We start from the raw sequence: 19,575 nt of genomic DNA on the forward strand, positions 1-19,575 counted from the left end.
GGGGGGGCGGCAGTTGAGTTTTGTTTCAAATGCTATTCATCTTATTCCTAAGAAAAAAAACCTGACTCATGATTGTGAAATCTGAGAAGGAACCAAACAACATACTATTCTTGAAAGCCCATTGTTCTACATCCACATCAGCAAAGCGAGGCAAATTCTATCAATCGTTCAGTTGATTCATGGTGAAACCATGGCTGGAAAACCCCAAAACACAATTATACCGACTATCTGAACTTGCAAATACATATCACTATTTTGTGTAGTCAGTTCCAATAGCCATATTCAAAACAAAAGGTCACCGTCCCAATTTGAATTTCGACATGATGCAAAAAATAAAACAAAAATTTCACCAAAAGAACAGAGGGACTCTTATGGGGTTATTTCCAAGTTATTTTGTGACCTTTAAATTTACAGCATCATTCTGGATGTATAATTTTGAAATTTCTTAGATGTTTTCAGATATCCTAAGGGTGTGATAAGCTGCCATAGAAATCAATTTTTCTTGGTTGATGCCCGGACAACTCCAAGATCTCCAAACTGACAAGTTACAAATCTTGTTTTTGTTGACCAGCAGTGCAAAAACTGAGCATAGATTCACTAGAATGCTATCAGAGATGATGAGTGGTCTCTGAGAAAGACTGGAGAGTTTGGAAGATTTTTAAAAATCACCACAGCCCAGAAGGTTATGGATGACAGAATAATTACAAAATAATTCTAGGGGAAATGAACAAAAGAAACTTGTCGAAGTTGGTTTGAACTTCTTGCTGTTGCTCAAGCAAAGTCTGTCAAGATTTGAAAAGGAGGAATATTAGAGAATCTGGGAAGCCAAGAGGAGACTGGGATTAGGTTATGTGACTCGGGTAGAAAAAACACAGCACAAGCCCGCCAAATGATTCCAAAGTAACATTCTACGGTTTTATGACCCTTGCAGCATACTATTCAGAATGACACATATATTATCAAATTATCTATTCATACAGCCCTGAAGGTAGTTGTTATGGAAATGGCTCACTGTTAGCTGGACCTGAAACTGAAAATGCAAACAACTTCTACTTTTTTCCAAAATAGAAGATTCTAGTCTGCTGGAAGAAACTCCAAGTATAGGCTTGCATGCCTGCTGAAGATAGACATTTTGCAATTTATAATGTATCAAGTCATATTCAGTCAACAAGTGTCACAGACCTGTGCCTTTGTCATTCGCAAGCCCTATACAGAATAGCTGCACCAATCAGGTACTGGCTAACAATGAGTGGCAATTCTATGGAAACATCCGTGAATGAAAGGGGAGCTGATGTCCATTCCTTTAACAGTGTTAATCGAGAGCCTGTCAGGGGGCCTCTACCTACCCTGGACAGTAGATCTCAGGGATCAGGGTGGGGAACTGACATTGCATGACAACAGTCAAATTAAGGAATTCTTTAAAAAGACCTTTTGCTGAGAACAATTTGAAGATACAAGAGGAAGAAATGTTTCATTAAACAATACCCAAATCCTTTAAAGACTGTGCCCTAGTGCCTCTCCAAAAAAGACTTAGCCAGATCTTTAAACTATCCAAGGTTAATCTATACTCAGTCCAGTACTACTAAAAATATCTAAAAAGCTGTTTGGTAATGATGTTCTGACACTGGTTATGACCAGTAGGTGTCATAATTTGGATCTCTCTAGGAGATTTCCCCCTTAACCTCCTCTGTCCCAAGGAGTTACAGCAGAAAATAAATTTTATACCAGAAAGAGAATGAGGAAATTAAGGTATTTAATATAGCGGAGAAAAGAGACTAAAATCCAACAAATCCCCCAGGCCTAAAGGCCTACACCCTAGGGTTCTGAAAGAGATAGCTGCAGAGATAGTGGATATGCTGAATAATATGCTCTCATCCCTAGTAAACCTCCTCTTTACCTTCTAAGACCCTGACATCCTACCTAAAGTCTGATATGTGATACTTTATCAGATTCCTTTTGAAAATCCATATATACACCAACTGCACTCTCTTCATCAGCCTTCTCTGTTGCTTCATCAAATAACTCAATCAGGTTAGTCAGATCTTATTGGCTTTTAACAACTCCATGCTGGCTATCCCTTATTAATGGATGTTTCTTCATGTGAGAATTTATTTGTCCTTGTAAAGTCTCTAATAGTTATCTACCACTAACATTATTCTGATTGGCCTGTCATTACTGTTTATCCCTCTCTGCTTTTCTTAAAGTGGGTTTTACATTTGCAATCCCCCAACACCACTCCCATACCCCAAGAGAACAGGACAATTTTCCTGTTTTCCTCAGCAACCTCAGATGAATCCCATCAGAACTGGTTAACTAGTTATCTTGCAAGGTATTTTCACTCATAAACAGTGCAAGAATTAAAAACAGCTTACCAAAGTAGCAGAAAATGTCCTCTCTAACATTTTAAGGCACATTAAGCAAGCATTAAAATATCATGCAAGACAAAGGGAATCTAAATTAAAATTCACAGAATAGGTTAATTTGCTGTTATCCAGGTAAAGCTCCAGACAAAGGCTGCAAGAAATGTATCAGGGCAACAACACAAGGATTCAGTATGAACAAGTCCAGTGTGCAGGACTGGCAAGATGCTAAGGGACAGAATTCTCTCAGTGGCTTCACAAAAAAAGGATCAACATAGTCAATTGGGAAAGTAGTTTGTAAAGAAGCTGTTGGGACATGATACGAACAATGAGAGCTATAGGAAACAGAGTCAGCACAGTTAAATGGCCCTCAACAGTTTCAAGGGCAGCCCAACCTCAGTGCAAAAGTGGTTAAGATGAATGGGTTAAGTGTATGCGGCCATACAACAATGAGCCATGTAATACCATCTGATCATTACGGGAAAATTGCCAGTTTTGCAGGACTTGATGGAAAAGTATCCGGTCTACAGAACTCTGAAATCAGAATGAATTTTTAAAGAGCTTTGACACTCCTAGGGAAAAAAAAATCATGAGCTATTGAGTTCATGGGTTAGTGAGAATAATTAATTGCGAATAGATCAATTCTGTAATGGTGCTGGCATGGAACAATAATTTGAAGCCAGTGAATTTTAATTTTTTTTTTAAATTTGAAAATTAAACACAAGTACGAATGAATTACTGGAAGGAGCTCAGAAGGTTTGGTATTAGCACAAAGGAAGGAGAATCACCATTAAAGCTCTCAGCACTGGTCACTCTGCCACTTTAAGCACTTTAATTTTAAACAAATCCTAGGAACTCCCACAACAGCTTGTAATTAAGGTGGCAAGCAGCTGAGTCATATGGAGCAGCAATGTCCCAATCTGTGCAGAGTTAGCACATTTCCCTCAGCATCCCTCTGGGTTAGGGAAGAGAAAATTGATCTGGGAAAGGGCGGGCTGGGAGGTGAAGCATTCCACTGCAAACTAAAAACAGTTCTAACACCTGAAGACTTCAGCCAGCTTCTTTAGTTTCTACTAAATACTGCAGTCAGCAGTGCAAGGTGAGGTGAGAGTGACTGCCCTTGACATCAAGGCAGCATTTGACCAAGTGTGGCATAAAGGAGCCCAAGCAAAACTGAAGTCAATAGTAATCAGGGGGAAAACTCTCTGCTGGTTGGAGTCATACCTAGCACAAAGGAAGATGGTTGTGGTTGTTGGGGGTCAATCATCTCAGCTCCAGGACATCACTGCAGGAGTTCCTCAGGGTAGTGTTCTCAGCCCAACCATCTTCAGCTGCTTCATCAATGACCTTCCTTCCATCATAAGGTCAGAAGTGGGGATGTTCGCTGATGACTGCACAATGTTCAGCACCATTCGCGACTCCTCAGATACTGAAGCAGTCCATGTCCAAATGCAACAAGACCTGGACAATATCCAGGCTTGGGCTGACAAGTGGCAAGTGACATTCGTGCCACACAAGTGCCAGGCAATGACCATCTCCAACAAGAGAGAATCCAACCATCACCCCATGACATTCAATGGCATTACCATCACTGAATCCCCCAATATCAACACCCTGGGGGGGGTTACCTTTGACCAGAAACTGAAATAGCCATATAAATACTGTGGCTACAAGAGCAGGTCAGAGGCTAGGAATCCTGCAACAAGTAACTCGCCTCCTGACTCCCCAAAGCCTGTCCGTCAACTACAAGGCACAAGTCAGGAGTGTGATGGAATACTTCCCACTTGCCTGGATGAGTGCAATCTCCAACAACGCTCAAGAAGCTTGACACTGTCCAGGCCAAAGCAGCTCGCTTGATTGGCACTAAATCCACAAACATTCACTCCCTCCACCACCGACGCACAGTAGCAGCAGTGTGTACCATCTACAAGATGCACTGCAGAAATTCACCAAGGTTCTTTCAACAGCACCTTCCAAACCCACTACCATCTAGAAGGACAAGGGCAGCAGAAAGATGGGAACACCACCACCTGGAAGTTCCCCTCCAAGTCACTCACCACCCTGACTTGGAAATATATCACCGTTCCTTCACTGTCGCTGAGTCAAAATCCTGGAACTCCCTTCCTAACAGCACTGTGGGTGTACCTACACCACATGGACTGCAGCAATTCAAAAAGGCAGCTCACCACCACCTTTTGAAGGGCAACTAGGGATGGGCAATAAATGCTGGCCCAGCGAGCGAAGCCCACATCCCGTGAATGAATAAAAAGTCAGCATTAGCCACTCAAGGTATCGAGAGGCTGTAACAAACCCAGTGACTTCATTGTCAACAACTGTGTGGCTAATACTCGTGTCTTTGATTCCACCAGCCTTTCACATGGTTTTTAAAAGGAACAAGAGGGATATCCATAAGCTTCCTCCCACTCTGACTCCTCTAAATCAAATCCAGATACCTGAATAATGGACAAAGTAAGTCTACAGCTAGGGGAAAACACTTCCCTGTAAGACACACATGTACAAATACTCAAGCCGTGTCTTAAATTCCTCCACCTATTATAACAAAGACATATTAGCACCCACTAAACTATCAGAGGAGGAAATGTAAGAAAGATATGATCAGCCCCTATTGCATTAGTATACCAAAACATAATTCAGGGCCTTAGTTTCTGAGCCCGAACATGAAGGTGGGCATGTGAATTTTTTATAACTATTTGAATTGGATGTTTGCAGCAAGCATTCTAAGCTATATAACACTCAAAGTCTTTTATTGACAATAGTAGCAAATTTGACAAGATGAATGCAGACTATCCTATAATATTGAAGTACTATTGGTACCAGTATGTTTCATGAGACCTGTAATAAACCCTAAACACCAATATTTAGATAACTTTGAGACATGAGAATGGAAGGTATCTGAGGAGCCATTGTGATATAACCTTCCAACAGAGAGAAGCATCTCCATTACCTCTAGAAATTAACATCTGATTGCAATGAAATTGCTGCACCCCTCACTTCCCCTTCACAGCTACTTTAGGATTTCCATACAGTGTTTTTATAGATAGGTCAACCAGGAGTTATTGTCAAACGGAGTCCTCAACAAGTTTTCTATGAACACAGCAAAACAGCAGTGTTAGTGAGAAATGATAGCCCTGAACTGGTGTGTAGAAAAAAAGACCAACTATGTAGAAACCAATACCAACTACCAACAAGGAACTTAGCTCCCCAATGGCACCAGTAGAACATATCCCCATTGCTTCGGCAGGAACTGGCCATCTTTCTGCGGCTACTGAGGAGCTGCTGAAATGAGGATTATTCAGCAATTTAAGGCAGAAATGAAAAAGATTAAAAGAGAAGCATACTACACTGAAAAAATAGGCTCATCAAAAGAATGGCCAATAAAAAATAATCTTGTAGCATTTTTGGTTTACATGCCTATTTTTCAGTCCTATGGTAAAAGCACATAGCCATCATCTCAACTTCTGCAACTTAATCCTGCTTATTCCATCTTTTGAAATGGGCCACAAGACTGAAATGAAAGCTACTTTTCCAAGTTAAATCAGGATACTGAACTACTTTTTGTGCTAATAACTGTATGATTATTGCACATAAAATAATAAGTTTATTAAAATAGCTGAATCCATTGCTGTTAATTCAGCTTTTATCAGATAGCAAGATTTTGGGTCACAATATGGCTTTTAAAATCTACAAATAGCCAATCAATCCCTGTTTAAGAAGGTCATGTTAGTTATGGTGATGCTTATGTACAATAACTTAAGGGTCACTATTTTACCTGCACAGCTTCTAAATCAGTTCAATATCTCATTCCCTTGGGAAAGCACTGGTTCCACATATGAATCAGAACACTCCAGCTGAAAAAGTCAATGATATTTTTAAATCACAGCTAAACCCAGCCTTTTCTGCTATTCTCTTAATTAAAACAAAGACCCCCGTCCTGGTCATTTGAAACAGCACAAGGTCAACACCGGTACATTCCTGAGAATCCCCAAGTGAATATATTAAACTGACATGGACAGTATCAAAAACATACCCCTCTGCCAGCCATAAAAAACAACTCAGCTGTGAAGACCCTGGTCAGAGCGCCTGCTGCCACATCAACATAAAACTGAGCAATACTCAAAAATCCCTGTACAAAACAAATCATCACCAAGAAGCCCTTGCAGAAACTGTTACAGTCACAGAACCGCAACAAGTAGCCACCCTCATGGATCACTGAAAATCTATGTGCACAAATAAGAGCCTGGCTTTTCTAAAGAAATACTGTCTAAAGTACTCAGGCAAAAAAAACAAGCAGTAACTCCCTAGAAGCTACTGACGCTAAAAAGGACAAGTTTCAAGTCCAATACAATGCAAAGTTCTTTTTAAAAATACTATATATTACAAAGAGCCCTAATTCACTGACTCCTTCTCGCTACATTTCTCTATTTTGCTCATGAAAACAGAACGGTCTGCAGCTAACATGAACATAGGCACATTATTGATGATCTCCCATTCCCAGCCACCAGCAAAGTGGAGCAACATCCCACTGTAATATCAGACAAGCCAACAGCCAGCAAAACCAACCTTGTGCTGAGTGCCGCAGAGCTTAAGTAATTTTACACAGGATCCCTCAAGGGGATTCCAGAATTTTGACGACAGAGTTACCACACTACCCAATTTCCTCCTCTTCAACACCCCACCTGACCCATGGCCTGCACTTTAACGACATTAGACCATTGATTGGGATGAAGAAGAATTTCTTCAAGACAAAAATATCACATGACAAATCTTCATTGCTTCACTAGTTTTTATGGCCTGTTAATCAAGTCAGACAGATAAATCGAAGTGCCTGATAAATGTTTCTAACCAATCACATGGTTTGCAGGATGACCATCTATGAAGGGACCCACTGTCTGATGAAGTTGAGGCTGTAGTTTTAAGGGCAACTATGCCTGATAATCAATATCTCTCCTCCAACCTCAGTTTTAGATATCAAAATACAGTGGAAGCGTATTCAACAATCAAGCAATTTCACTCCTTCCAGTCATAGCCACTCACCAATAAGTTTCTAAGCCATATTCAATAACAAATGTATATGTACACATACAAACATCAAGTATACTGTAAAAGCTCCAAAATATTCAAGTGCTCACTTACTTTCACCCTTATAGCTACAGTAGATTACATAATCCTAAACACTCATCCTTCAACTTGTACAGCATTTACTTACTGAGGTTGGGCAATACTTAAGAGGTGTTCTAGTACCCAGTTTTAAGAGTAGTTCCTTCCTTTTCCAAGCCGCAGACACCTTGTGACCAATAAGCTGTTTCCAAGCCTCTGCCAATGTTGTGAACCAGTTCACAGATGCCACACATAGCAATGCAGGATAACTATTTGATCAAATGCGCCCCAGCACCCCCCCAACCCTATATGGGGAAGGCCTTAACCTCCACTTCAGGGTTGCCACAACAGCTTCCTAAAACTAGTAGTCAGCAACAAGGTATCCAAGTTGGTCACAAGACCATTCAGCCCATTTGATCCCATCCTACCATCCCAGTCTTTCTTAACTTACATAACCTGGCAACTCTTCCAGGGTTAATCATCTTGCATTTAAAGAAATATATCCCGATGAATCAGCTTATTTTCTCTTCTGCAAACCATCTTTTTAAACCTCTCTCCTCGTTCTCTCCATCTCACCTCCAACAACAATTGTGAAGAGCTCATGGACTTGTCAGTAAGATCGAGACAATTCAGTTCAGCTGTCTCTGCCATGACTCTCTTCCACAAGCCCACCTGGCTAAAATTTCTTCAACGCTTCACCGTGCCCAAGCCCTAAACTCATATTTTTCTCTGGTTTCTCACCCATTTCCCACTCTGAGCTCATCTTGTCCATGAGACCCATCTCCTGTTCCCTCAATCCTATTCCCACTAAATGATTGCTCAACTTACCCTCATGACATCCATGTTAGTCAATATTGTAACAGTTCTCTCTCATCAGAGGTTGTCCAACTCTCCTTAAAATCAGTAATTATTATACCTCTCCTCAAAAAGCCAACCCTCGATCCCACAATCCCAGCAAACTACCGCCCAACACCAAATCCCTTAAAAAGGTTATAACCTCCCAAATCCGTTCCCATCTTTCCCAGATTTCCATGTTTGAATCCCTTCAATCAAGTTTCCGTCCCTGTTACAGCTCTGATCAAAGTCACAAATGACAACGGTTCCCTCCTCACTCTTCTCAAATTGTCTGCAGCCTTTGCCACAGCTGACTACACCATTCTCCTCCAATGTCTTTCCCCTGTTGTCCTGCCAGTCCAGATGGGACTGTTCAAACCTGGTTTCATTCTTTCTATCATAGCCAGAGAATCACTTGCGACAGTTTCTCTTCCTGCTCCTGCACCTTTACCCCTGATGTCCCCCAAGGATCTATCCTTGGCCCCTCACATTTCTCATCTACATGCTGCCCCTCAACAACATCACCCAAAGGCGCAGCTTTTGCATGTACACCAAGGATATCCAGCTCCACTTCACTACCATCTCTCTCTGTTCCTCCACTCTTGATAAATGATCAAACTGCTTACCCAACATCCAGTACTGGATGAGCAGAAATGTCCTCTAATTAAATCCTGGGAACATTAAAACCATTGTTTTCAGTCCCTGTTCCAAACTCCATTCCCTGGATACCAACGCCATCCGTCTCCCTTGCAACAGGCTAAGATTAAGCCAGGCTGCTCACAACCTTATGTCACATTTGATCCTGAGATGAGCTTCTGAGCTCATATTCGTGCCATCACTATTTCCACCTCCATAACATCGCCTGACTTCTCCCCAACTCAACTCATCTGCTGCTGAAACCCTCACTCATGTCTTTGTTACCTCTCGACTCAACCATTTCAAAACACTCCTGGCTGGTCCCTAACATTCTACCCTCTGTAAACTTGAGAGCATCCACAACTCTGTTGCCCTTGTCTTAACTCACTTAACTTCCCTTACCATCCCTGTGCTCGCTGACTTACACTGGCTCCCAATCAAGCAACACCTTGATTTTAAAATTCTCATTCTTGTTTTCAAACCTCCATGGCCTTGCCCCTATCACTTTAATCTCCTCCAGCTCAACAACCCTCCAAAATATCTGCACTCCTCTCATTCTGGCCTCACGTGCATCCGCAATTTTATTTGCTCTGGCTTGCTACCTTCTTTTAAGACACATCTTAAAACCTACCCTTTTGACCAAGCTTTTGGTTATCTGACCCAATTTCTCCTCAGTGTCATGTTCTGTTTTAAAAAACACCCCACAGGGGCATTATAAGTTGATCTTGTTGCCCTGGCCCCATCTGAAAGAAATGTTTCAGGTTTGTTTCATTTATCCATTAAGTATCTCACACATCTGAAGGTCTGTTTTGAGGCTGAAGGGCTAGCCTTAGCTCATCAAGTTGCTGCAAGAACTCTTAAAATGGGATAGCTTTGACCTTCGCCCACACTATGTCTAGGGCCTGGGTGTCCCCCTCTACAACAAGATGGTTCAAAGCATCACCACTCAGGCCAGTTCCCTTCTTCCACTCTCATTTCCTGTAGGAGTTGCTTCTGCATGAAGCAAGGTGGGAGGACTGGTTAGGGGTAAAGACTATTCCAGGACCAGATGATAACACAGTGTATACTCATTTTTAGCATCCAACTTTCCTCCTTTTCCCAATTCTTTGCAACAAGATGCAGTGACCCACCACACAAATGCATGCATTCTAAGGGTGCAGACAATAAATTAAACTAACTCTTGCGTAGTAATACATCAAGTTCAAATATCATGTAGCCCCTGAACAACACCCACAACTGAAGAAGAATCCTGAAGAAGTCTTGAAACGTTAACTCTGATTCTCTCTCCACAAATGCTGCCAGACCTGCTGAATATTTCCAACTCTTTCCATTTTTATTTAAGGCCCTAACTATGTGGCTGCAACCATTTATTCTCTCTATTGCCCCAGCTACTGTCACATTCAATGAGGGTAATCTACTCAGAAGGTTCAGGTAAATTTACTGTAGCAAAAACAGGTGGGCTAGCCCCAGAAGACAAGTTCCTATTTCAAGGGAACCTTACAATCAAAAGGATGCAGCATAATAGAGCACCAAAGCACAGCAACACGGTCACGGCTGGGATAGGCAGATTTTTAATCAATCAGTAAAGGAATCAAGGGTTATGGGGAAAAGGCAGGAAAGTGGAGTTGAGGATTATCAGATCAGCTATGATCTCACTGAATGGCAGAGCAGACTCAATGGGCCGAATGGCCTACTTCTGCCCATATGTCTTACGATACAGGTTCAAACCCCAAACCCATTTAGTTTCTAATTCAGTCCTTTTTTTCCCCCACAAAAAATGCGCTTTATTCCTAAAATTTGTCAAGGTACATTACATAACAGTTCAAACTTGGCATTACACAATTGGTTTCATTCAATACAGGTGCCTCACCACACTTGCCATTACAAATAATGTTCACAATGTTCATTTACGTTTGTGTCAAATTTTATCTTATACATACAGCCTGAGGGGTTTCACACTGTTTCCATCCCCTTAGTGTAGTATGGTTGGAGAGCCACAGACAGTAGCTTTTCCCATTGAGCGCTTGGGCGGCTGCTGCAAGCTTTAGTGTGTCCCTCACCACACAGCCCTGGACCTTGGAACATGCCAGTCTTCAACACTCTGTTGTCAACAGCCCTTTGAACTGGAAGACCAGCAAGTTTCAGGCAGACCAAACAGTGTCTTTCACCAAGTTGAAGGCCCTACAGCAGTTTGTCTCAGAGAGTGTTCCCTTGGAAACAGCCCCCAGAGCACAGAGTACTACATTTCGGAGCTGCTCGGGATGAATCTCAACAAAAACCACTACATCTCTTTCCAGACCTGCTATGGAAAGGCACATTCCAGAAGGAAATGGGCGACAGTCTCTTCCCCAGCATAGCTGCCTCGAGGGTAGCATTGGAGGGACAAGACTCCAGGCATGCAGGAAAGATCTGATGGCCCTTCTCACAACCAAGCTGCTTCTTGGTGTTTGAAAGTTCTGACAATGAGGCATTCTGCCAAATGACTTTGACAGTCAGCTCAGGGAACCATCCGCAGGATCCACCATCTCCTTTTCCCATAGGGCCTCGAGGACGTTATATGCAAACCACTGCCTGATGGATTCATAGTCATAGGTGCTTCTATGCACAAACCTTTCCACAAGAAACAGGTGGTACGGCACGGTCCAACTGACTGGAGTGTTCTGCGGCAGCGTGGCCAGACCCATCCTTCACAACACCAGGGGCAGATAGAACCTCAGCAGGAAGTGACACTTGGTGTTTGCTACTGAGCATCCTTTTAGTTAGTCACTGTATAAAAGCTGCAAGTGGAATATTGTACAGGCAAATGCAACAGTTAGTGTTTGCAGAGCGAGGTGCCACGAAATGCAATTCAGATGAATGATGAGCATAGTATTTTTGGTAGGATTGCTTGAAGCAACAACGTTGGTGAGAATATTGAGACACCTCCGCGGACTTCTTTGAACAGTAAAATAAGATCTTTTGCATCAACCTGATCCACAATACAGGCAGAGCACGCCTCAATTTAAAGCAACACCTGAACGACAATACAGGCAAACCGCATCTTCGTTTCACATACGAACATACAAATTAGGAATCGGCCACTCGGCCCTTCGAGCCAGTTCCGCCATTCAATAAGGTCATGGCTGATCTGATTGCAACTACAAATTCACATTCCTGCCTACCCTGGATAGCCTTTCACCCCCTTGCTCATCAAGAATCTATCTACCTCCACCTTAAAAAGATTCAAAGACTCTGCTTCCACTACCTTTTGAGGAAGGGAGTTCCAAAGACTCACAACCCTCAAGAGAAAAAATTTCTTCTCATCTCTGTTCTAAATGGGTGGCCCCTTATTTTTAAATACTGGCCCCCTGATACTAGGTCCTCCCAAAAAACAAACATCCTCTCCACGCCGACCCTGTCAAGGCCCCTAAGGATCTTATATGTTTCAATCAAGTCGCCTCTTACTCTTCTGAACTCCAGCAGATACAAGCCTAGCCTGTCCAACCTTTCCTCATAAGACAACCCGCCCATTCCAGGTATTAGTCTGGTGAACCTTCTCTGAGCTGCTTCCAACACATTTACATCCTTTCTTAAATAAGGTGACCGATACTGTACACAGGACTCCAGGTGTGGTCTCACCAGTGCGCTGTATAACTGAAGCATAACCTCCTTATTTATGTATTCAATTCCCCTCGCAAAAAATAATAACATTCTATTAGCTTTCCTAATTACTTGCTGTACCTGCCATTTGTGTACTAGGACACCTAGATCCCTCACCATCTCAGAGCTCTGCAATCTCTCATCATTTAGATAACATGATGCTTTTTATTTTTCCTGCCAAAATGGACAATTTCACACTTACCCACATTATACTCCATTTGCCAGGTCTATGCCTACTCACTTAACCTGTCAATATCCCTTCGTAACCTTGTGTCCTCTTCACATCTTACCATCTTTGTATAATTTGCAAATTTATCAACTATATCTTCAGTCCCTTCATCCAAGTCATTTATATAAATTGTAAAAGGTTGAGACGGCAGCACCGATTCCTGTGGCACACCACTCGTTACATCTTGCCAAACAGAAAAATCCAATTTATTCCTATTCTCTGTTTTCTGTTAGCTAGCCAATCTTCAATCCATGTCAATATGATACCCCCTACACCATGAGCTTTTATTTTCCACAATAATCTTTGATGTGGCACCTTATCAAATGCCTTCTGGAAATCCGAGTACAGTAACCCACCAGTTCCCATTTATCCACAGCACATGTTACTTCTTCAAAGAACTCCAATAAGCCGGTTAAAAAAAATTTGCCTTTCATAAAACCACGGTGACACTGCCCGATTACCCTGAATTTTTCCAAGTGCCCTGCTATAACGTCATCTGAACAAAACAGGCAGACGGCACCTCAGTTTAAAGCGACACCTGAACCGCAATACAAGCAGACGGCACCTCAGTTTAAAGCGACACCTGGACCGAAATACAAGCAGATGGCACCTCAGTTTTAAGCGACACCTGGACCGAAATACAGGCAGAGCGCACCTCAGTTTAAAGCAACATCTGAACCGCAATACAGCAGACGGCACCTCTGTTTAAAGCGACACCTGTACCACAATACAGGCAGACGGCACCTCGGTTTAAAGCGACACCTGAGTGTTAACTTTCTGATCAATGGTAACTGCCAGGACAGTGGGGGATACAGCGATGGTAATGTCACTGAATGTCAAGAAGAGATGGTTAGATTCTCTCTTGTTGGAGATGATCATTGCCTGGCACTGGTATGTCACAAACGTTACTTGCCACTTATCAGCCCAAGCCTGAATGTTGTCCAGGTCTTGCTGAATATGGACATTGGGTGCTTCAGTATCTGAGGATTGTGAATGGTACTGAACAATCATTAGCGAATATCCTGACTTCTGATCTGAGCAGGGAAGGTCATTGATGAAGCAGCTGAAAACGGTTGGACCTAGGACACTACCCTGAGGAACTCCTGTAGTGATGTCCTGGGACTAAGATCGTTGACCTCCAATAACACAACCATCTTCCTTTGTGCTAGGTATGACTCCAACTAATGGAGTCTCCCCGCCCCCCCAACCGACTCCCATTGACTCCAGTCTTGTAAGCCCTCCTTGATGCCATGTTCGGTCAAATGCTGCCTTGATATCAAGGGCAAGTTCTCACCTCACCTCTTGAGTTCAGCTCTTTTGTCCATGTTTGGACCAAGGCAGTATTAAGGCCAGGAGCCGAGTTGTCCTGGCAGAACCCAAACCGAGCATCAACGAGTAGGTTATTGCTGTTTAAGTGCCTCTTGATAGCATTATCAACAGCACCTCCAATCACTTTGCTGATGATCGAGAGCAGGCAAATGGGGCAGTAATGGATTGGATTTGTCCTTTTTGTGCACCTCAGTTTCAGATCGCACCTGAACAGGCAGTTTGTACCTCAGCTTAACATCACACCCAAACCATAATACAGGTAGACTATACCTCAGTTTAATGTCGCATCTGAATCACAATACAGGCAAATGGCGCCTCAGTTTAATATTGCACGTGAACAATATACGCAGACTGGGCCTCAGTTTCATGTCACACCTGAACCTCAATACAAGCAGCCCACACCAGTTTCATGTCACACCTGGACCAAAATAGATAGGAACAGATTAATTTGATACTTGAAGCATAATACAGGCAGGCAGCACCACAGTTTGCCACAACTAAACCATAATACTGACAGACGAACATATGAATTAGGAGTAGGAGTAGGCCATTAGGCCCCTCGAGCCTGCTCCATCATTCAATAAGATCATGACTGATCTTATTGTGGCCTCAATTCCACATTCCGCCTACCCCCGATATCCTCTGGCTCGTGTTAGTCAGGGGTCTACCTGCCTCTGCCGTAAACATATTCAATGACCCAGCCTCCACCATTTTCCAGGGAAGAAAGTTCCAAAGATTCATGACACACAAAAAATTTCTTCTCATCTCTATTTTAAATGGGAGACCCCTTATTTTTAAACTGGATCCCCTAGTTCTAGTCTCTCCCACAAGGGGAAACATCCTCTCAGCATCCATCCTGTCGAGTCCCTTTAGGGTCTTATATGTTTCAATAAAATCACCTCTCATTCTTCCAAACTCCATTGGATACAGGCCCAGCCTGTCCAACCTTTCCTCATGAGATAACCCCAACATCACAGGTATCAGTCAAGTGAATTTTTTCTGAACTGCTTCTAATGTACTCATATCCTTTCTTAAATAAGGAGACCAAAACTGTACACAGTACCCAAGATGTGGTCTCACCAAGGCCCTATACAGCTGCAGCAAAACATCCCTACTTTTATATTCCATTCCTCTTGCAATAAACGATAACATTCCATTTGCCTTCCTAATCACATGCTGTACCTGCATACTAACTTTTCCTGATTCATGTACCAGGACACCCAGATCCCTCTGTACCTCAAGAGTTCTGCAGTCTCTCCCCTGAACCACAATACAGGCAGACCATACCTCAGTTTAATGCAACACCTAAACCACAATCCAGGCAGTCCATAGCTCAGTTTAATGCAACACCTAAACCACAATCCAGGCAGTCCATAGCTCAGTTTAATGCAACACCTAAACCACAATACAGGCAGTCCATACCTCAGTTTAATGCGACACTTGAACCACAATTCAGGCAGACCATACCTCAAATTAATGTTATGCCTAAACCACAATACAGACAGACCATACCTCAGTTTCATGTCACACGGAACCACATTACAGGCAGGTGATAACACAGTTTAAAGCCATATCTGAACCACTGTACAGGCAGACCCGCACCTCCAAGTTTACATGACACCTGAAAGATGATTCTTCCATGACTGCAGCACTCCCCAGTCCCACACTGATATTCCGGTCTAGATCACATTCTTGTGACCTGAGATTGTCTTCAAAGACACAAAAGGAACACAGTTCCATTTCCAACGTTACAAAAGTTCAAAAATATATCATTAAGTGTAAAGTGTTTTGGGACATTCCGAAATGCTGCTTAAAAGCAAGTTTTCTTTTCTCTTCACATACCGACAAGATTTGGTAGAACATACATATTATCAAAAATACAGACTAACATACTCACTTTGAAAAATCAACAGGGATTTTGATGTCTGTTCGTTCCCATGCAAATTCACCAATTACTCAATGGCCGATTTTATAGACTCTAGATCCAAATTTCACAAAGAGGAAAACCTTACAAATTTTCCTCAGGATACTTTTTAAAACAAGCAAAATAGAATTAAACCTACCTTTACTCTAAAACTTGATGAAACTTTTGAATAAATCTGCAAAAGGGTAAAACGTGTTCTTTACATCTAACATGCAGCCAGGTATTCATTTTCTCTCTCTCCCTTTTTCCAATATTATTTTACTTTAAAAAGATTAAGGGTCAAGTATTTCACTTTCATTGATGCCTGAGGTGATGTCATTGATGAATGTAAATACTTGTAATTTGAACTAATAGCCTTCACTGGAACAAGCAGTCAGGATATTAACCGTACTGTATTACATTAACACAGCTCTCACTAATATTTGTAAAATTAAACACATTTCAGCAAGCAGAAGGTTGCAACAAAACAACTCTTTCAAGCATGGCTACTGTTCAGTAGAAACTTCTAAAGTAAAAATCAAAACCCATCCAGCATTTTATCTATAGTATAACCTTAATTCTTATTCATTTCTAATAGATTTCTGACATGGTAATGGATAAACGCACATAATACATCAACAGTCAACTTTTATTGGAAAGACACGAATTCAAATTAACATTTACCAACAGGTTTTTGGAATGTGAATGCAATATATACAGGTAGATGTTTACTGGCTTGGAAACCCAATTCATCAGTTGGTTTAATACAAATCTACAAGTAAACCCCAACGTTCATAGTTCTGGCAGCCAAGTAGATATCCTTATATTATACATGACGTGTTAAATTTATATTATATCACATATACATGGACACAGCCGGCTATTGGTACCTTTCCAAATATTAACTATGGTATTTTTAATAATGACCATCACAAACACTAATGTATATGTGTATCGCACAGAGACAGGGTTCACTAGATGTTAAATTAGGCATGTCATAATAGTTCAAACATTGCTTCTGCTGAACTGGGACTCAGGGTCCCAGAACACAATTTGAAATTCAGACTCTTGCTACTTCAACAAGGCTGTACCAATTACTTTGATGCAAGATCTGCATAGAATTATTTCACAAGAGTCTGTGCACTGTCTGTCAGAAGCGTAAGTGGCTGAAAGTTTTCATGAGACTCCTGACTATTTTTGAAGGGGCCCAGGGTCAACTGCTTAATACTGCTGTGAGTTGATCTGCCACAAACCTGGAGAAAGGTAGGTTTCAAAAAAAAGGTCTCTCATTTCCTTTCACTTTTAGAAAAGTAGATTCTTTATGCTCTTCCTAGAAGTCCACCTGAAAATTCAGGCATGGAAAGCACAACTTCATTTCAACTCAAGTGGTAACATCACGTTAAGGGTGGGGATGATGAAACTGCATTGATCAAAAATGAAATTGCTTCCACCAATAGCTGACATTGTGCATTTTTAAAGTTATGGCACACATGCGCATGGATGCTTCGCTTTGGCTAACTTAATGTATCAAATCATTTTCGGCTTCAAATCATAACCTCCCAAAACAGCATTCAACAAAAGACATAATGAAAAGGACCTTTGGAGAAATCACAAAAAAGTGGGCTTCCTTTTAAGATATATTAACAACTTCCAGAAAGCAGTTACTCCTTCCTTTGACAGTAAATGTACAACAGCAGTAACCTAAGTTACCATACTCTGAAACAATCTGTCTACGCATTTAGCACCACACTTAAACATTAAAAGTGTCAAGAATCTATTAATAATTCTTAAAGTATTCACTGGCAGAATCAAACTATAGAAAGTCTTTCAATTAAAAACTCAAATTAACAAGGAGAGAAAAAAAAATGCCTGACAAAGTCTGTCAACTTATGCAAGTAAAATCAATACACCAGTTTTTTTTTGGAAAAAGGTTAAAAAACAAGTGAGTTAACTGCACTGATTTGTACTGCACTGCCAGATCAACCCATCAAATGAGAAAATATAAGACAGCAAACCTGCCAAAGAGAAAAAGTTGTGCTAAATTGGTTTTAACAAGGTTAGGGATGGGGTTTAGGGAACCGACTCCACTACCCAAGGAGGAAAAGATTTTTCCAAGTATGGGGAGAAAACGAATCCATACAAAAGGAGGGGGAAAATTCGCACAAGATGCATGCAGACGACACAGAGCAACACAAACTGGGGGGGATAGAGAGAGAGAGAAGTCTTAAAGCATCCAAAATCTGAAAAAAAGAGGGTGAAGAAAAGGTAAAGCACAATAAAGGCCTGTTATAGCAATCTTCTTGCCTGATCCTCACCCCCTTTCCTCCCACACAAACGGACAAGTGTCAGGGAATACAGTAAATGCAGAACATTTTAAAAACCCAAATCACGCTTTTAACACGTGTACTAGCAACAAACAACAGAAGAAGAAAAAAACCCCCCCAAAAAAAAAGCAAGTGACACCTTTAAACCGCCCTAAGCCTGGCTTCCCATCGGTGGCAAAACGCATTTACTGTCTCTCCCCACAACCCCCCCCACTCCATATAGATCCCCCCCACCCCTACTACAACCACCCCCACCACCCCCCCCCCCCCCAGCACCAACCAACCCAAAAAAGAAAGCCAAGCACCATCTCTCCAACATGCAAGTCCTGACACAGACTTTCCCCACCACCCCCCACATCACAACCCTCTCTTACCAGAACGGAAAAGATTTTCTCTTTCTCTCACATTATCCATTCCACAGTCCGCCATGGCACATGAGGAGGGGAGGGGGGTTGGGGAGGAGGAGGAGATGGAGAGAGAGGGAGGAGGAGGAGGAGGAGGAGGGGGGGAAGCCACCACTTTAGAAAGGCATCCTCGGTGGGGGTTTTTTTGTGTGTGTGTGTGTGGGTGGGTGTCTGTGTGTGTGTCCTCCCCTCTTGGGTTTTATTTGCTCACCCTCACGCATTCATATCTACACACACAAACAAACACCGCCCGATTTACTCGTTCGCTGATGACAAAGGAGAGAGCGGGAGGCGTAAGGGTGGGCAAAGGGGGAGTGTGTGAGGTGAGGGGGGGGGGGGGAGAGAGTCGGACAGGAGGAAGAGAGGGGAGAGGTGGTAGTTTCTCTCGCTTTGTCGGGGAGGTGGGGGGAAGAGAGAGAGAGAAAACAGACGGTCAAGGGTGGGTGGGGAGGCGATCTTATTTTTTTAAATGACACCAAACGCTGGAACGCCGAAAGTGCGCCATGGAGAGATAAACACAAAATGGCGGCGGCGGCGGACGGCGCCGGGGCGGCGAGCTGACAGGGAGGGCGCTGCAGCCGCCAAACCACCCCCCCCACCACCTCCAAACCCCCCTCATTAAATCCGGCGGCGCCGACCGGAGGCCGCCAAAATCCGCGGCCGACCCGCTCCGGCCGCCCGAAACGAAAAATAAAATCGTTTTGAGAAAGAAGAAGAAAAAAAGGGAGGAGGAAGGAGAGAAGAAGGAGGAGGAGGGAGGAGGATTTGGGGGGGGGGGGAGGGGATAAAGACCAGGCCC

General features: G+C 42.5%; 1 protein-coding gene across 1 annotated transcript in view; it reads right to left on the bottom strand.

The window, feature by feature from the left end:
- The window catches only part of ash1l (ash1 (absent, small, or homeotic)-like (Drosophila)), a 215,825-nt gene extending 196,352 nt beyond the window's left edge, over nt 1–19,473 (bottom strand). The window contains exon 1 of the mRNA XM_078534088.1: nt 18,747–19,473. The gene's annotated coding sequence lies outside the window, so the exon portion shown is untranslated. The remainder of the gene's footprint in view (nt 1–18,746) is intronic.
- Nucleotides 19,474–19,575: the final 102 nt, after the last annotated feature.

Source organism: Cetorhinus maximus, chromosome 36, assembly GCF_964194155.1.
Source record: "Cetorhinus maximus chromosome 36, sCetMax3.hap1.1, whole genome shotgun sequence".
Lineage (NCBI taxonomy): Eukaryota > Metazoa > Chordata > Chondrichthyes > Lamniformes > Cetorhinidae > Cetorhinus > Cetorhinus maximus.